Raw genomic sequence first — 12,978 nt, 5'->3', positions numbered from 1 at the left:
GAAAAGACAATGTGAAAAATAAATTCATATTTATTTACAGGTGTAATAATTCATGCACTGATAATGAAGCAGCAGTGATTTGATTGCTACATCGTAGCCTAGTGTAATTGATACAAATGCTTCACGATAACCTTGCCTGTGTACTAATGAATGAATCATCATAAATTTTTATGGCATATAGTATTATAATCATATTCATTTGTTACATTTTTTAAAAAAAGCCACTTACCTATGATAGGATTGCAGCTTTTCCAATTACGAGAGAGACATACTATAGATTAATGGAATTCTTTGAAAGCAAAGTTATAAAATAGCACAAAACACATTATTTTTATATCAAATATCATTCACCTGATGCCTGCCTAAGGATAGGCTGTTCACTTCTATACAAGTATTCTCGTATAGACTTCTACACAGTGGTCTCCACCATGAATACTTGGGCAATAATGACAACGAAAGTCTCATGCAGTTCTTGCCGTACAGCCCGGGACGCACATGAAGACACTAATATACATACACAACGGATAAGCTTATTAGCTCTACAGCATGGTGACCATTTACTATTCATTGAGTGGAAGTGAATCACCATAAAGTCTTCATCCTCATCGTTTTCACACGGAGTAGGATGATGAAGAGGAGGAGGGGACGGGGTTGGTCTTGCTGTCCCAGGGGCAGCAGAGGTGGAAAAGGTGGAGGGAAGGGAAGGCAGACACGCAGGCAGGCACATTAGATGTAACTTTATGAAAATACAATGTAATTTCTGTCTGACTTTTTTGCTTTTTCATTTCTCTAAAAATGTTTCTATAATGTACCGATCCTTCTTCCACTATTTGATTTAATTTCAGTGCCCATATCCTCCAAGGGTCCACATCATAAAAGAAGTCAAAAGCAGTCTTGAGTAACTAGACTCCTTCTGTGAGACTGTCTAACATCAGTTGGTTTTCTGGCACTGCTTCTACATCTTCTTTCTCACTGCCTGCACTGGTTCAGAAGCACTCATCTCCATCAAGTTGTCTTCTGTTAATTCCTCTGGTGTGATGTCTATTAGCTCTTGAATTTCTCCAAGATCCATATCTTGAAACCCTTCAGCCCTCCCACCCCACCTTTTTTTTTTTGCCATATCCACAATCTCTTTCACGATTTCCCCGATTGGCTCTGTCATAAATCCTGTGAAGTCATGCACAACCATCTGGATATAATTTTCTCCAGCAGGAATTTATTGTTTCAGGCTTCACAGCTTTCATGGCTTTCTCTATAACAACAATGGCATCTTCAATGGTGTAATCTTTCCAGATTTGCATGATGCTCTATCAGGGTTCCTTTCAATAGCATTGACAATTCTTTCCTTGGAGTAATGTATGCAATGAGACGTAAAGGTCCTTCTGAGCCCCTGATGTAAAAGCTGAGTTATAAGCATCGTGTTCGGGGCAAGTAGACCACTTCAAAGCCTTTGGAATTAAACTCAGGGTTCCAGGTGGTCATAGGCACTGTCCAATATGGAAAGAACTTTAAAAGGCAGTCCCTACTGGCAAGGTACTTCCTGACTTCAAGGACAAAGCATGGACGGGACCAATCCAGAAAAAGGGTTCTTATGGTCCAGGCCTTCCTGGTGTACAGCCAAAAGACTGGAAGCTGGCATTTATCTTTTCCTTTCAAGGCAAAGGGGTTAACAGCTTTACAGATAAGGGCAGGCCGTCCTGATCATAAAGCAGACTGCATTTGGACAAAACCATAGAGTTAGCCTATCACTTCCTGCCTTAAATCCTGGTGCTCACTCACTTCTCTGCCTTTACTAGCAAGTGTCCTTTGTGGCATTTCTTTTTCCAGGACAGAGCTATTCAGTTTGCATTAAAACACCTGTTCAGCAGATATCCTTTCACCTCAATGATTTTCTTAATGGTATGTGCAAACACATCAGCTGCCTACTGGTCAAAAGAAGTTGCTTCTCCTATTATCTTGACATTTTTTTAAGCCAAATTTCTTCCTAAACCATCCTTTGCTGGCATTAAATTCTCCAGCTTTAGATCCTTTACCTTCTTTTTGCTTTAAACTGTCATATAACAACTTTGCTTTGTCTCAAATGATTAATTAGAGTCTACAGGTGTGCCTCTCTTGCAGCAATCCTGTACCCACATAAAAGCTGCATTTTCAATATGAGATTAAAAGGTATTTTGCAAAAAAAAAAGTGTAAGGTGTTTTGCACCTGCCAGTATAGCTGCAGCAATGGCTTCACAAATTTCCTTCTGTTTTGTTTTGGATGATGGTCCTTACACTGTATTCATTTATCTTGAAATGGCGGGCAACCTCAGCTGTGGACTTCAGTCTGTGACACATATCAAGCAAGCTGACTTTTTCTTGTAATGTCATGACTTTTCCCTGCTTCTTGGGAGCACTTTCAGCATCACTCATGGCACTCTGGATGGGTCCCATGGTGTTATTCAAGGTTTATGGTATTGCACTAAACATGATGAAAAATAGTCCAAGAACTGCGAGAGATCACTTTTTACTGTGATACACAATTTACTGGAGAGATGAACTGCTCACGTGGAGGTGATTAGCATCACATGGCATTTTAAGCAGATACTTGCAACACTTGAGCTCACCACAATGGCAACAGGAGGAGGCTATGAAATTATTATAGCAGTACAGTATGTACTACAGTGAATTTTATGCAGTTATGATTTAATACTGCATCTTTACATTTGTTTACCTTTCTCTCAACTATGAGTGGCACCATGTACAATCTGGAAATGTTTATGAGTGTAACCATTGATAAATTTTAGCTTTTCATAATAGATTTGTGTATATTTTATGATACCAAGTGATAAAAGAGACTGGTATCTACACATACTTCATGCATCCATGTCATACTTAACTTGTTCTTAATTTTTTCAGTACTTCTAGGATACACCGCTTGTCTACAATTTTCTTTAAATTGTCACAAATATGAAAAAAATTTCCCAATGTATTTATTGAAAGACCCAAGTAGAAATGGACCCACAAAGTTCAAACCCATGTTGCTCAGGAGTCACCTACACTCTGATTTGAAGAATAGTGGACATCTTAAAGGTCAAATATTCTCTCAACTATTTTGATCTGTCTAAAATCGCTTCTAGTATTAAAAGTCTTCAACAAGGTCCCAATTCACCTTAAAATGCATTTCTTGGGAGGAATAAACCTAAGCTATTATCAGCTTATCACTATTCAACTTCAGAGTAACTAGCTAGTCACCTAACAAGGGCCTACAGCCCTATCTAGGACAGGTACATTTTGAATTGGAAAATGAAAAATAAAGGAATTTGGGGGTAGTTCCCCAAAATACACACTGACAGGGTTCCACAGTGCAGCCTGGACAGTCATTATGGGACATGAAGGCACATAGTATTGGGGAGAATAAATGGAGCGTCACAAAAATGAATTGGGTTCAGCAAGATGGAGACATCTGAAAAGCATACACCATCTGCTTTACAAATTTGCTCATCTCTGGGCTTAGGGGATAATTCTAACTTTCCAAAGTGTGTAAAAGATAGGCCAAAGTCACTCCTACTTACCAACTTGATAAGGCAAACCAGTTAAAGTCTAGTTGGTCTGTCAAAGAGAAACCCAAGGAAGTGAAGGCACTCAGTTCAGTGTTTTGGTAAAGGGAACTGGAGGAAGGGGTAGAGACTCTCTCTTCCGTTCCAGGGTTTGTCAATATTTTATTCTTGTGTTTCGCCTACCCCTGAGACTATTCGCATATTAATATCTCTAATATCAGGAGGCATCTTACAGTCTGAGCACACCATAGTTTCATTGATAACTTTTTTCTTTCTTAACGGAAGATAAAATAAATGGTGTCTGTTACATCTGATGGCACCGTAGATCCAGTGAAGTGTGGTATGTTGGAAGGGGGGCCATTATACACGGGAATACACAACACTCTGCATGTCTTCTCCAGGGCCCAGCCACAATCAGCACAGCCCTCTGAGCCTCTGTAGTCAATTCATCAGTTGTTTGTGGAGTCCCCGAGATCCCCAGGCACAGTGATCATGTTTGTATGGCTACATGAAAAATCTTGTCAGAAAGGGGAAAGACAAGGTGGCCCTATTTATTTTAATATGTCTTCAGCTATTTTAAAGGGTTTTTCTTACTTCCATGTTGGAGGTCTTTCTACCAGTTTGGAAGAATGCACCCCTCCCTCAATTCCCCAAACACACCAGCTAAATTTTAAAGCTGAGGAGTTTTCTCTATGGTCCTCTGTTTCTGTTAGATCAGGGAACAGCCACCGAGAAGGGAAGGAATGCTTTCAGAGTGTCACTTACACCCCAGAGGCTCTGTACCACCCACAGTCTTCCCTTTTTGCCTCTCAAATGAATCAGAGTAAAATTAAATATCAAAACTCACTCAGACACTCCCAGGTTCTCCAGGCCTTCAGTCCAGCCTTTGCCACTTGGTGAGGAATACAGCTTTGCTGAGCTCTGGGAATATAAAATAAAGTTGCTATTGGTGCCCTGTCAATCAACATCCAATCCCATGCAGAGGCAGAATGTGCAGTCATGTGCCTGCCACATGTAAAATGTTACTCAACCACCTTGGAGGGAGGGAACAACTCCTCCAGGGAAACTGTTACAACCCAGACATCTAACTCAGAGATCCAAGCCGGGAGAGGACAGAAGAGAAGGATCAGGAATGAATTCGTGGCAAGTATTAATGTAACTCTGACCTCTCCAGTCTTGACCATCCAACTATGCACGTGGGAAAACCTGGAAGCAGAGAGTCAGCTTTTCTTTCCCATAAATAACGCTACTTGGCAGCCCATGACTCTGCCGACAGAAACTGGCTTTGTCAGGAGCCAGGAGATGGTGATAAGGAAGATGGTCATCCAGGTGGACCTGAAGGAGTTTATGCAAGGCTAGGAAGGAAAATCAAGAGTAAAAATCAAGAACTTATTAGCTGCATTAACTGGCTAACAGAAAAAAAAAAAAAAAAACACTCATACATATGTGCTTTCCCTCCCGTGAATGTAATGGATCCCTCCGTCGCTCTCTCAATCAAATGGCCTGAATCAGTGTCAGCTGGGATGATATCTTCTCCAAATTCTACCTCCCAGTGTTATTTCTCTTCAAATTACATTTACTCGTGTCTACAGAGTATTAAGACACTCGTTGATTTATCAAAGGACCTCGCAGGAATGAAACAATCTTCAAACTGAGACTTTACCAGAATTGACAGATGCAGCAGTTCCCTGTAGAACAGCTAAGACACGCAGAGGAACCTGAATATCATTGTCCTAAATTATCTGGAATAAATTGCCCAAATTCCCCCACTTAAGGTACATGAACATGTCTTTCTCTGGGGATTGTGTGAGAAACAAACACACCTTTACGTGTCTGATCTACTCCTTTGTGGTTTTAAGTGGGGAAGATCAAGTAATACAACCTCATCAAAAAGAATATTTTTCTTTTCTAAATGAAAAAGCTTAAGAATTCCTCACATGCATATAAAACTTTATGCTATTACAAGAACTCTCAGCTACTATCATATTTGATGCTCATAGGCATTAAATCCCATAAATAAGATATGTATTTACAGTCGTCCTAATACTGCAAAGCAAACCAAGAGTATTTCTATCAACATTACATACCAGTTGCTCAAATCTCAAAAGATCTTTCTCTCCATCCACTGTCCTGTCCTTTCTTCTTCCCTAAAGCTTTTTTCCCCTCCTGGTCAGCCCTGACCCTTTTACAACCTTTATTGTGTTGTTACACGTATACTGTTTGCATTTCCATCGCCTCTGAGGATCTTCATTCATAAAATGTTAAATCTCCCCCATTTTCCTTTTTCCTTTAAATTTTCTTTCGTATCCCCCAATCCTGGTCAAATGATGCCCACGTTTCAAAACAGATTGTTTTCTTAAGCCTTCACGACTCCCTTCTCGTGGCCATATCCTTTGAGTACCTGTGCTTGCTTTCCCTGTGATTTGTACAGAAAGTATTTACTTGCCCTTCCTCACCCTGGTTCTACTTCTGCTGTCACACAGATAAGTTTAGGTTAGTCTCAAGCCATCAACTTCAAAGATGGAAATTACTTTATTTGTACAGAAAATGCTTTCAAAGTCTGTCTTCCAAATTCCATTTTCATTCTTCATCCTGCACAGGATTTTAAAGCTGAAAGGGACCTATGAAATTTAATCCAAAGGTCTTATTTGAAGGTGACTAAACAGGGATCTGAACCCAGGCCTCATCAGCTTTGACCTTTGCAACAGATACTGATATCTGGCCCAGTCACCTCTCCAATCTGAGTCTTATACTCAGAAATCATTTGACATTATCACTTCGTGGCCCAAACATATTTTGACCTTATTCAGATGCCATCCCTGAGCTCCTGCACTCCTCTCCCTGGCCCCCAACTCCTCCTTCTCACCTCCAAACCTACTGCACCTCCTCGGTGAATATATCACAATCCACCAGATGTCATCCTTGATGGGGATGTCATCCTAATTCCTCTCCTCCTCCCCTCCACCCTCAGCTCATCTCTCCACCTGTGTCCTTTCAAGCCTCTCCATCATCAGCCTAGTTCTGGCCACCAATAGCTCTTTTCTGAATTACCACAACATCTTCCTAAGTGGTCGCTTTGTTCCTCCTCTTGTCCACATCCAATTGCAACCACCTCTTGCAGCAGGCGCATCTAAAACTAAATTTTGATCACATCACTACCCCGATTAAAGCCATCAACGAGTCCCCACTGCCATCAAGAGAAAGTTTGGATCCCTGTGTAGGGCTACAAGGCTGTGTTTTGACCCCTCCTTATGTGCAAGCTCATCTTTGGCCACTCCTGCATCATATTTCAAACCAATCCTCCTTCAGTCACTTAGACGAGTCACGCTCTTTCCCACCTATCACCCTACCCTTTGCACAAGCTATTCCTTCTAGCTGCAAGGTTTTTCCTCTTCTACTTTATTTGAATAATCAGCATGCTTCTCTTCATCATTCAGGTAGGAAATTGAGAAATCTTTCCCCTCAGATCACATGTTCACTTCTTGTAGTTCTTTGCTCAAATGTCACCTTTTCAGATAGTCCTCCCCTCCCCAGCAGTTCAGTCAAAACCTCATAGATGATGCCCATTTGCTTATGTTGCCTCTACCCCTTCCCCACCTGCCCTCCTCACCACATTAGATATTTTTTAAGCATCATGAGAACAGGGACCCTGCCTGTCTTAATCACTGCTGAATCCTAGGTGCCTTAAGCATTCATAAGTATTTGTTAGATGAAAGAATATTCTCAGCGTTTAACATAACTTTGTTTACAGTAGTAGCTTAATAAATATTTGAAGAGGGGTGGAAGAAGAGAGGAAGGAAAAAAGAAAAAAAGGTGAAAACGTGGGAGTTTATAATGGATTTCATCTTTCTTTTCTATAAAAGTTGCAGCATCTCCTCCTTTTATTGTGGCTGTTATTTCATCATCTTTCTCCTATTAGCCACTGAAAACAGCTGCCCCCAAAATGGAACAGACCATCAACAAACTTAACTCCACATGCAGCACAGCAGTGAGGCCCACAGTCATGAGAATCCTTCCAGACTTCTCCAATTCATTTCTTAAGCTTAGATGCCTGCATTGAATCACCAATTTCTGCATCTTTGATTGAAATGCCAGAATTAGTCCACAGCCCTGCCCCATCCCCTGCACTTTTCCTAAAACAATTACATCAAAAACTCCCGTTCTATTCCATTTCTCTCATACACCATCTCCTAACACCCTACAAGCTGTGTGTAGGTGGCATCTTTATTATTCCTTGACCTGCTTGCTCTCACCTCTCATCACCTGCAGTGTCAACATGGGTGTCTCTCATTTGTGCTATTTCTTTCCCATGTACTTCACCTTTATTTAAGAGGGTATTTGCCTCCTATTCTGGTCTCCTCAGAACCCTCCCTTTAATGATTTGAGGATCCTGCCCACTAGACTGAAGTTTAAGGGCCTCACCTTCCTTTCCTTTTTGAAACAAGGCTCTGTACTTGCCCACGTCCCATCTGCTTCCCACCACAGTTGGTCCACGAACACTGGCAGTGACCTGCTCTCTCTTGTACAAGAACATAGAAAGGCATCTGCTCCAGCCAGGAAATTAGAATTCATCCAGAGCAGGGAGGTCCCCGGATCTGTTCATTCATGTTGGGTCTCAGTTCCTTCCTACTTATGTTTGTTCTTCCTTTTACAGCCCCAGCATCGTCCCTTTTGGCAGAAAAGATGAATGTAAAATAGCTCTGATGGAGTTTGCACTGTACTGACCATTCATCAACAGTACCCTGGTGCTGCCAAGCACTCGGCCAAAGGGATTCTTTTCTTCTTATTCCATGCTTAGTTTTCGATCCTTTTCCCCATGCATTTTTGAAAGCCTACGTTCACTCTGAGCTTCAGCTTTCTGACTTCTTTAAATTTTTCTTCTCATTTTTTAAAAAAAATACTAGACATTCTATTTGATGCATCCCTGGTTTAGGTTTTATTCTTTTATATTTTTATACATCTTTTAAAATCTGAGCTCATCAGAGAAGGACCTGTGGGGTCAACCTGGATTCTATGGCTTTATTTTCTTTTTCTTTCTCACCTAGATCTAATTTTCTAAAGTCATCAGAACAGTATCAGGGTGGAATCAGGACTAACTTAACACAGAACTTGTTTTCATTTTCTTTTTTAAGGTACTCATGGTGAACTTGATTCACAGAACACTGTAGGAAATACAGAAAGAAGAAAAAAAGAAAAAAATTGAATTTATCCAAAACCTGGCCAATAAAAAACAATCCCCACCATCCCTGAGCCCATATGTGCAGGGCTTCTTTTCCCCCTATTGTTAGCAAAGGAAAGGGGAAATCATCTGTGCATTCCATTTTACTGCTTGCTAATAAACTCACTTAACATCTTCCTGTGCACATTTTTCTACATCACTAAATATTGTACTGCAACATTATTTTTAAAGACTGTGTAGTATTTCATGATATAGATAAGCTATTATTAATTCAAAAAATGTCTATTATGAGACACAGGCTGTTTCCAACATTTGGTATTAAAAACAATTGTATACTGAACATTGCTGTAGGGGAATCTTTATGCACATCAATAATTGTTTCTTTAGGACTCATTCCTGGAAATGGAACTGCTAGGTCAAACAGTATGAATTTTAAAAAAGAGGTACGAATTAAATTTGAAGATACAGATAACAATTACCTTTCATAAGGGCTTTACATTCTCTATAAATTTACACCAAGTTACATTCTCTGGAGATGAGCATGCACACTTTCCACATCCAGGACAATAGTAGGTATTAAAATTTTCCACAAACTAATCAATTTCATATGTAAAAAATGCGATTTTTTGCTTTCAGTTGTATATATTTAACTACTAGTAGGTACTGATATTTTTGATATGTTTATTGACTTTATTTCTCACTTTAGTGAACTATCTGCTCACAATACTTTGGAGATTTTCTTTCTAGGGTGCTTGTCTTTTTCTTAAAATATAGGAGTTCTTTTATACCTTGAGAATATTAGACCTATCCTCATATTTTATTCAATATTTTATTCCTATTTTTCGCTTACTTTTACATTTTCAATATTCTTTATGAAGCAATAGTCTTTCTTTAGTAATAAAATGTATTTTTTCTTACATATGATCTGCTTTTCGTATTATGTCTTAAATGTCTTCCCCACCAATGGATGATTTTTTAAAAGTATCCTTATTTTCTTCTAATATTTTTATGGATTCTTCTTTCTCAATAAATCCTACATTCATATAAAACTTAATCTGCATATGACACAAGATAGAAAATCTTCATGTGTGCCCCAAATGTCTAGCCATTTATTTAAAAACCATTTATTAGGGGTGCCTGGGTGGCTCAGTTGGTTAAGCATCTGCCTTTGGCTCAGGTCATGATCTTGGGGTCCTGGGATAGAGCCACGCATGGGGCTCCCTGCTCACCGGGGAGTCTGCTTGAGGATTCTCTCTCTCCTGCAGCCTCTGCCCCTCCCTCCATTCACTTTTTTTCTCGCTCTCTCTCAAATAGATAAATAAATCTTTTTCAAAAAAAAACATGTATTAAATAGTTCTTCTTTCCCCAGTGATATTTAGGAACCATTCTTATCTTATGCAAATTCTTATATATATTAAGTCTATTTTTAGATATTCTATTCTAATAGAATATCTAAATATCTTTTTCTGTTTGAAAAGAATTAGCACTTTTAAAGAGTTCTCTTATTCAGAAATGAGGTAATAAGTACTTTCATTTATCAAGATATTTCTCAAAAAAAGTTTTTTTAATAAGTCTTTAACATGTCATTAAATTTATATGAACACACTTTATTATTAATAGGACTGTCTTTCTCATCATAGTTTTTATTGGTTATCCCTAGTACACAGGAACTGTAATGGCTGTTGTGATATGTTGCTCAGGTGCCCCTTTGTGGCTTGTACACTCACTTCCCTAGCTCCTGGGCGGTAATGGCTGGTGGATTTAAGCTGAGTTCCCCTCTGGAACTGCTTAGCAGGAAAGCTGCCTTGCTCCAAGTCACACTCTTCCCACAGACAGTCCTTGTCCAGTGACTGGTAGATTAGGGGTATCAAGGTCCAGATTCCTTGCATCAAAGCAGGAAATTCTGAGGAACCAGCTCAGCTTCAAGGCTCCCCATGGAAATGGATGTGGTTCTTGTGGCAATTGCATCACAGTCTGACACCTCCTTCCACTCCCCCTAAGGTATTGATCCTAAAAGCACTCACCAATAAACTTCCTCCATGTAAGCCTCCATTTCAGAGTCTACTTCCCAGGGTATTAAGACTGCTGTTGTCAAGAGTGATGTGAGGAAGATCGCCTGAGGAAGAAGACTAAACTAAAATGAGAGTTTTGGAACTGGATCACCCACTACCCACCTGGCAATGAGGACCCCATTCCTAGTAGTAGGTGGAGCAGTAGAAACTACAGGCTTGCTGTAGCACTGAGATTCCTAAAGGTTTTCACCAGTGACAACCTGGGATAGGCTCCCCTGGGAAGAAAATGCACTGGCAGGCGCAGTAGTTTAAGTTGTGAGAGGTTCTGAGAAGGTACTAATTAGGAGGACAATGGAATCTAATGGCTTGGTGAGTGGCACTGATGCACTGGAGAGAGACAAGAAAAGGCTAAGAGTAATTAATCACTAATTGAAAGCTGAGAGTGAAAATCAGAGGACCTCTCTGGCAGCATGTAAAGAGGCTACGATTCCTGATCTCTAGGGGAAGGAGGAGGTTAAGGATCAAGCCCAAGACTTAATTATAAAAGTAGCAAAGCTCCAGATAAAGTGAATTCTCAGCCCTGGTAAGTCTGCTGTACCAAGGTCAGGGCTCTGATGGGGAAGGAGTGGGATCCTGAAATTTGAAATGGATCATTTGGATCAATACACTCGAAAACATTAACATCCCAGATCCCCCTAACCGATAGGAGTGACCCACTGCTCCCTAGTCGTCTAGAGCTCCCCTTGCTTAAAGATAAAGCAGAGGCTTCTGTCCTGCAAGGCAACATGTACCCTCCCTCAAGTTCTTCCCCCACCTTCCCTGCTGGGCAAGAGAACAATGAGACGAGGTTACCTGGATGATGGTGCTGAGCCTGCAAAGGGAGGAAACTATATCCCCAAGATACTATAGCTCTAGCTTAACTTCTACTAATAATGAGCTGAAGCATATGTATGGGACTGGATACTGAGGGTGCTGGAACAAGAGTACAAAAGAACATCAAGTAGGGAAAGAAAGAGTTTATCAGCAGGAGGACACTCTCCTACATTAGAGGAGCTAATTTAATATTCTGGCCTAGGAAATGGCACTAGCACACTACTAGGATTGCTCTTAGAAGATCAGAGAAGAAAAGAGCTCATACTAAATAAAGTACAAATATCAAAACAGCCTTAACAGATGATAAAATAAGCGGTTTCAAAGTCCAGGGAAGTAAGCAGCTAGAGTGGATATACTTTGTAGGGCCAGAAAGCTCACCTGGTGATTATGTTCTGCAGTGGGATCCAGAGGACACTCCATTTACCAAAGCAGTAAGGCAATAAGTCATGGGCTGGTAAGAGAGGCTGTCCATTGCAGGCCAGGGCAAAGGAAAGGAAATACTATTAAAAAATCAGATTCATTGGTAGAAGTAAAGATGATAGAACCAAACCAAGAAGCCTAGTTTTCAAACTCGGAAGCCATTAACTCAAAGAGAGGCTGGATACTCAGAAGGAACAATTCTGCAACACCTCAGCAAGTATGCACAATAATAATTCCCCCAATTGTTCTCTAAAAAGACCTAAGGCCACTTATTCAGGTAATTATATACTGGGGAAAAGTAAAATACACCAGCGTTTCAAGGACTATTGTACAAAGGGTCGAAGTTGATATCTGGGCACATAAAAAATACTCATGGCCCCATTAAAATAGGAACTTCTGAGAGCCAAGTAATAAATGGAGTGCTGGGCCTAATCTTGCTTGCAGTCTTGCTTCCCCTGGGCCCACAGATCCATTCTATGAAAATATCCTTGGATGCTAAATGTATAAATGTAATGGACATGCTTGGTGGTTGACAAAATCTCTACATGTGTTCCTTGGCCTTTGGAGTAAGTAAGAGCTACTTTAGTAGGGAAGATCAAGTGAAAACTGCTGAAACAGCCCCTTTCCAGCCAAAAATTATGAATAGAAACATGGTTATGTCATGCGGGAAATGGCAGAGATTAGTGTCACCCTAAAGACCCTCATCATGACCCAGAATGCAGAGGTAATAGTCCTCTGCTACTATAATATATATAATATAATATAATATAATATATACAATACAACATAATATAATATATATTACATTCCCATTATATTATATTCCCATTTAATTACTTAGTTTGACTACCAGGAAAACCAGACAGATCCTGGAAGATGACATCAAACTTAGTCTAGTTGTAGCTCCAATTAAAGCTGCTGTGCCAGGTGTGGTGCCTTTTCTAGAGCAGATCAGCAT

General features: G+C 40.1%; 1 long non-coding RNA gene across 1 annotated transcript in view; it reads right to left on the bottom strand.

Moving 5' to 3' along the window:
- LOC111097793 overlaps positions 1-12,978 on the bottom strand; it is a 343,982-nt gene that overhangs the window by 246,769 nt on the left and 84,235 nt on the right. Inside the window, exon 2 of the long non-coding RNA XR_005366185.1 lies at positions 4,384-4,457. This is a non-coding gene — a long non-coding RNA (uncharacterized LOC111097793). The remainder of the gene's footprint in view (positions 1-4,383; positions 4,458-12,978) is intronic.

Source organism: Canis lupus, chromosome 10 (assembly GCF_011100685.1).
Source record: "Canis lupus familiaris isolate Mischka breed German Shepherd chromosome 10, alternate assembly UU_Cfam_GSD_1.0, whole genome shotgun sequence".
NCBI lineage: Eukaryota > Metazoa > Chordata > Mammalia > Carnivora > Canidae > Canis > Canis lupus.
The sequence above is the reverse complement of the archived record's forward strand: the minus strand, read 5'-3'. Positions and strand labels throughout refer to the sequence as shown.